The sequence below is a fragment of the Aethalodelphis obliquidens genome, unplaced genomic scaffold (assembly GCF_003676395.1).
Source record: "Aethalodelphis obliquidens isolate GAN/ISIS:26980383/991018 unplaced genomic scaffold, ASM367639v1 scaffold95, whole genome shotgun sequence".
In the NCBI taxonomy this organism is placed as follows: Eukaryota; Metazoa; Chordata; class Mammalia; order Artiodactyla; family Delphinidae; genus Aethalodelphis; species Aethalodelphis obliquidens.
The window spans coordinates 2,444,969-2,451,454 of NW_020838039.1; the positions used below are offsets into that span (position 1 = coordinate 2,444,969).

The window sequence follows — 6,486 nt, forward strand, 5'->3', positions numbered from 1 at the left end:
TGTTGATTTCCTCTTTTATAGCTGTAAGCAGTTGCCTTATGTATTGAGGTGTTCCTATGTTGGGTGCATATATATTTATAATTGTTATATCTTCTTCTTGGATTGATCTCTTGATCATTATGTAGTGTCCTTCCTTGTCTCATGTAACATTATTTATTTTAAAGTCTATTTTATCTGATATGAGTATTGCTACTCCAGCTTTCTTTTGATTTCCATTTGCATGGAATATCTTTTTCCATCCCCTCACTTTCAGTCTGTATGTGTCCCTAGGTCTGAAGTGGGTCTCTTGTAGACAGCATATATATGGGTCTTGTTTTTGTATCCATTCAGCAAGCCTGTGTCTTTTGGTTGGAGCATTTAATCCATTCATGTTTTAGGTAATTATTGAAAAATTATGGTCCTATCACCAGTTTATTCATCGTTTTAGGTTTGTTTTTGTAGGTCATTTTCTTCACTTGTGTTTCCCACTTAGAGAATTTCCTTTAGTCTTTTTTGTAGAGATGGTTTGGTGGTGCTGAATTCTCTTAGCTTTTGCTTATCTGTAAAGCTTTTGATTTCTCCATCGAATCTGAATGAGATCCTTGCTGGGTAGAGTAATCTTGGTTGTAGCTCTTCCCTTTCATCACTTTAAGTATGTCATGCCACTCCCTTCTGGCTTGTACAGTTTCTGCTGAGAAATCAGCTGTTAACCTTATGGGAGTTCCCTTGTATGTTATTTGTTGTTTTTCCCTTGCTGCTTTCAATAATTTTTCTTTGTCTTTAATTTTTTCCAATTTGATTACCATGTGTCTTGACATGTTTCTCCTTGGGTTTATCCTGTATGGGACTCTCTGTGCTTCCTGGACTTGGGTGGCTATTTCCTTTCCCATGTTAGGGAAGTTTTTGACTCTAATCTCTTCAAATATTTTCTCATGTCCTTCCTGTCTCTCTTCTCCTTCTGGGACCCCTATAATGAGAAAGTTGTTGCGTTTAATGTTGTCCCAGAGGTCTCTTAGGCTGTCTTCATTTCTTTTCATTCTTTTCTCTTTATTCTGTTCTGCAGCAGTGAGTTCCACCATTCTGTCTTCCAGGTCACTTATCCATTCTTCTGCCTAAGTTATTCTGCTATTGATTCCCTCTAGTGTATTTTTCATTTGAATTATTGTATTGTTCATCTCTGCTTGTTTGTTCTTTAATTCTTCTAGGCCTTTGTTAAACTTTTCTTGCATTTTCTTGATCTTTGCCTCCATTCTTTTTCCAAGGTCCTGGATCATCTTCACTATCGTTATTCTGAATTCTTTTCTGGAATGCTGCCTGTTTCCACTTCATTTACTTGTTTTTCTGGGGTGTTATGTTGTTCCTTCATCTGGTACATAGCCTTCCTCCTTTTCATCTTGTCTATCTTTCTATGAATGTGGTTTTTGTTCCACAGGCTGCAAGACTGTAGTTCTTCTTGCTTCTGCTGTCTGCCCTGTGGTGGATGAGGCTATCTAAGAAGCTTGTGCAAGTGTCCTGATGGGAGCAAATGGTGATGGGTAGAGCAGGCTGTTGCTCTGGTGGGCAGAGCTCAGTTAAACTTTAATCTGCTTACCTGCTGATGGGTGGGCCTGAGTCCCCTCCCTGTTGGTTGTTTGGCCTGAGGTGACCCAACACTGGAGCCTACCCGGGCTCTTTGGTGGGGCTAATTGAGGACTCTGAGAGGGCTTACACCAAGGAATACTTCACAGAAGTTCTGCTGCCAGTGTCCTTGTCCTCATGGTGAGAAAGAGCCCCCCCTCCCACCTTGCAGGAGACACGTAACACCAGCAGGTAGGTCTGGTTCAGTCTCCAGTGGGTTCACTGCTCCTTCCCCTGGGTCCCAATGCGCACACTACTTTGTGTGTGTCCTCCAAGAGTGGAGTCTCTGTGTCCCGCAGTCCTGTCAAAGTTCTGCAATCAAATCCCACAAGCCTTCAAAGTCTGATTCTCTAGGAATTGCTCCTCCCATTGCCGGCCCCCCAGGTTTGGAAGCCTGATGTGGGTCTCAGAACCTTCACTCCAGTGGGTGGACTTCTGTGGTATGTGTTCTCCAGTTTGTGGGTCACCCACCCAGCCATTATGGAATTTGATTTTATTGTGATTGCACTCCTTGTGCCATCTCATTGTGGCTTCTCCTTTGTCTTTGGATGTGGGGTATCTTTTTTGGTGAGTTCCAGTGTCTTCCTGTCGATGATTGTTCAGAAGTTAGTTGTGATTCCAGTGTTCTTGCAAGAGGGAGTGAGAGCATGTCCTTCTACTCCACCATCTTGAACCAATCTCTCAAGTCCCAGACTTTTTCTGATGTTGTGTTCCCCATCATGCACAGGTGAAGTCTGACCCAATTCTCCAGCTGTCTGGGACCCCACTTTGTTTTGATTAGGCCTCTATTAGTTTTAACCTATGGTTGTACTTACTGCAATATTGTTCATAGTTTTCCTGTTTACAAGTCTTCATTCACCACCAGATTGAATGTTCCTGGAAAGTGCCCACCCTGCCTTATATATCCTTCCATCATCGAAGTCTACACAATGGTTTACATAATATCTGATAAACTTTTAGCAAACTTGTCTTTCAACATTTTCAAGAAATATACAAGTATCTCTTCCTTTTATATATTTGCTTTTCACTAAAAGAAGATAGGTCTATGCCCAAAGGTAAGCTTTGATTTAAAAAGAAAGAAAAAAGGCCAACTTTGTAGAGCTCCTACAAAGGATTGATGGATTTGTTCATTCAATCAGTATTTATTAAGTGCTGAGTGCCAACTGGGTGCCAGGCACTGTTCTATGTGCTAAGGAAACAGCAATGAATAAAACAGACCCAAATCCCTATCTTTATGGATTTATTCTTGTTGAAAGACAAACTGAGGCATTTAAAAATTTTTAAGTGTTTATTTAAGCAAAAATCAATTCTATTTGGGCAGCATCCAATCTAGCAGATAGACAGGAGCTCCGAGGAGCTGTACAAAATGAAAGACTTTTATAGGCAGAAGGGAATGGGAACAAGGCAAAAAAGTGGGTTGGTTATTGCAAGGTTACTTTCCTTTAGGGGATGGCAGGGGTTTACCCAGCAGATTACCTCACTAGTGCTGATCAGGCTGTTCCTGATTGACTGGTTTGAGATTTTATTTCTGGGAGAGCTGAAACTGTAATTAAGTCAAGTCTCACTTTGGTGACTTGGGGCTTGGCATAAGTGTCTTTATTTGGGGTTTGTTGCTTGTTTTTTAAAATTCTAATGAAGGAAATAGACCACAAGTAAAATATCTAGTCTATTGCATAGTGATAAAGTGCTAAGGAAAATAAATAAAGCTGGGAAAGGGGATACAAGTAACTGGGAGAATGGGTTGACATTTTTGATAGGGTGGGCATTGCCAGCATCATCAAGAAGGTAACTTTTGGGTAAAGGCCTGAAGAGATTGCCAGCGATGTGGACATCTAGAATAGCATTCCAGGAAGAAGGAACAGCATGTTAAATCCAACAGGCAGTTCTTTAGTTCTCATGTGACTTCTCCTCCTTAGCAGCTCTCGATGCAGTAGATCACTCTGCTACCACGATGCTGCTCTCCAGGTTTCCTCTTCTCTTAACTGATGCCTCCTTTGTTCGTTCTTCTCATGATTTTTAAATGTTGGAGTACTTCGTAGCTCAATCATCATAATTCTTTTCTTCTCTCTCCATTTCCTGTATCACCTCATCCACCCTGTGGCCTAAATACACCTAAATTTGTATTTCCAACCCTGACTTCTCTGACCACTTTATCGAGACCTGTATATCTCGTTGCTTACTTGACAACTCATCTACATTCATCCCAAGTTTAGTATGTCCAAAATCAATCTTTTGATTTTCAGCCCCACTTCCAAAAGCTTCTTCACCTTTTCTTTGCCATCTCAGTAAATGGTATCATTATTCATATAGTTTGTTCAAGCTAAAACTTAGGAGTCTTCCACAAACCCTTTTTCCTCTCACCTCTCACAGAAAATCAGTGGGCAGGTCCTGTTGTATCTAACTCTGTATTAAAATATATTTGAATTAATGATACTCTTGGAATGTAAGAATGTTTTATTTATATTATTATAAACTAATATATTATGGTATATATGTGATTTATATAACTATTATAAATATAAATATGGAAATATTATTTATGTCATTATATATAATATAACCCAATATAATGATATAAATACACATACATGTATATTAATAACACAAATATAAAAATTATCTTCTAATTTTTTCTCTCTGCTTCAACTCTTGTTCTCTGCCTCTGCCTCTTCCTATTTGATTCTCCATACAGCATGTAGAATCATCCTTTAAAACTAAAAATGTGATTGTGTCATTCCTCGGCTCAAAAATCTTTAGTGATTTTACATCTTCCAGAAGCAAATCCAGACTCCTTATCATATCCAGCAGGCCCTACATAATCTAGTCCTTAGCTGCATTTCATCTCTATAACCTTCCCTGTCACTTTCCACTCCCGCACCAAGCAGGGCCCTGCCTTGGGATCTTTTCTGTGGATGTTCCCTTTGCTGGAACACTCACTTGAATATCCTCAGTGCGCCTTCACTTCATTCATGTCTGTCTAAATGTCACGTCAACACAGAGGTTATCCCTAAGTACTCTATCTAAAAATGGAATCCTCCACCAGTCTATATTCCCATGTCTTATTTTATTTTTCTTAATAGCCTTCATCACCATGTGGCAATATAGTACATATTTATTTGAATTTTGAATTTATTTTGAATTTTGGCTTCCATAGCCCCCTATATACAGCCCCATCATAGCAGTTAATAAAGTATATCTTAATTGGAAGTAATTTTTCTCATTCATTGGACTGTATGCCCCTGGAAGGAAACGACATTAACATTCATTTCTGATTTGCCAATGTTCAGAAAAGGACTGCGCACATAGGGGTGCTTCATAGAAGTGTATTGAGTGAATTAATTATTACTTGGTATCATTGTTTCCTCAAGAAGCAATTCCGAGAATCTCTGGTGTTTCCCCAAAGCATTAGGCCAGTAACATTCTTATGATCAACCGTCTTCCACTGGGTAAAATGCAGCCAATTTCTGGTTTAGAAAATGGATAAATGATGTTCTGAAATCATATGAAATTTTAGATTATAATTTTTAAAAGTATGCAGTTTTTCACATGACCAAATGCAGAGTTTGACAATATTAAGACAGCAAATGCAGAGATTAGAATCTTAGATTTTGTAGAATTTGACATTCGTGATCATCTACTCCAATGCCTTGTTTTATACATGATGAAGCTGCGGGCCAGAACTCGGGAGGTGACAAAACTAAAGCTAAAGGAAGAGTTGGGATATCTGGATCACAGTCCAGTTTTTTTCCTCACTGTACCATTCTTCCATCCTTACTCAATTTCCTTGATCTTGATGATCACATCTCCAATGGTAAACTCAGAAGCCTGTATATATCCAACCTCTTCATTCTATTGTGTTTTATCATATTAGATTTTCATTTGCTTATATAGGAGTACCAGTGATCCAATTCAGTGAGTCATACTTTTCATCAAGAGTACGATGCAGAAAAATGCAGACACAGATCTGATTTTTAGATAAATTCTAAGCTGTAGCTTGAGTCTACAAATCATCAATATTATGGAAGACCATTCTTTTTTAAAAAAAATTAATTAATTTTTGGCTGCATTTGCTTCTTTGTTGCTGTGTGCAGCTTTCCCTCATTGCGGCAAGTGGGGGCTACTCTTCTTTGCAGTGTGTGGGCTACTCATTGCAGTGGCTTCTCTTGTTGCGGAGCACAGGTTTTAGACATGCAGGCTTCAGTAGTTGTGCTCACGGGCTCAGTAGTTGTGGCTCGTGGGCTCTAGAGCGCAGGCTCAGTAGTTGTGGCACATGGACTTAGTTGCTCCACAGCATGTGGGATCTTCCCAGACCAGGGCATGAACCTGTGTCCTCTGCATTGGCAGGTGGATTCTTAACCACTGCACCACCAGTGAAGCCCCTTGAAGACGATTCTTTTTTTAAAATTTAATTTAATGTATTTTTTATACAGCAGGTTCTTATTAATTATCCATTTTATACATATTAGTGTATATATGTCAATCCCAATCTCCCAATTCATCACACTACCACCCCCACCCACCACTTTCCCCCCTTGGTGTCCACACGTTTGTACTCTACATCTGTGTCTCTATTTCTGCCCTGCAAACCGGTTCATCTGTACCATTTTTCTAGGTTCCACATATATGCATTAATATACGATATTTTTTTTCTCTTTCTGACTTACTTCACTCTGTATGACAGTCTCTAGATTCATCCATGTCTCTATAAATGACCCAATTTCATTCCTTTTTATGGCTGAGTAATATTCCATTGTATATATATACCACATCTTCTTTATCCATTTGTCTGTTGATGAGCATTTAGGTTGCTTCCATGACCAGGCTATTGTAAATAGTGCTGCAATGAACATTGGGGTGCATGTGTCTTTTTGAATTATGGTTTTCTCTGGG

General features: G+C 39.2%; 1 protein-coding gene across 5 annotated transcripts in view; it reads left to right on the forward strand.

Annotated features, from left to right (window-relative positions):
* MAPK10 (mitogen-activated protein kinase 10) overlaps positions 1-6,486 on the forward strand; it is a 350,858-nt gene that overhangs the window by 69,402 nt on the left and 274,970 nt on the right. For 2 of the 5 annotated variants that reach the window (XM_027095831.1, XM_027095835.1), the window contains exon 1: positions 1,394-1,788. The exons of 1 other annotated variant lie outside the window; for it this stretch is intronic. The gene's annotated coding sequence lies outside the window, so the exon portion shown is untranslated. Of the gene's footprint in view, positions 1-1,392; positions 1,789-6,486 lie in introns of those variants that run through there. 2 more of the 5 variants (XM_027095836.1, XM_027095832.1) reach the window with 2 other exon arrangements.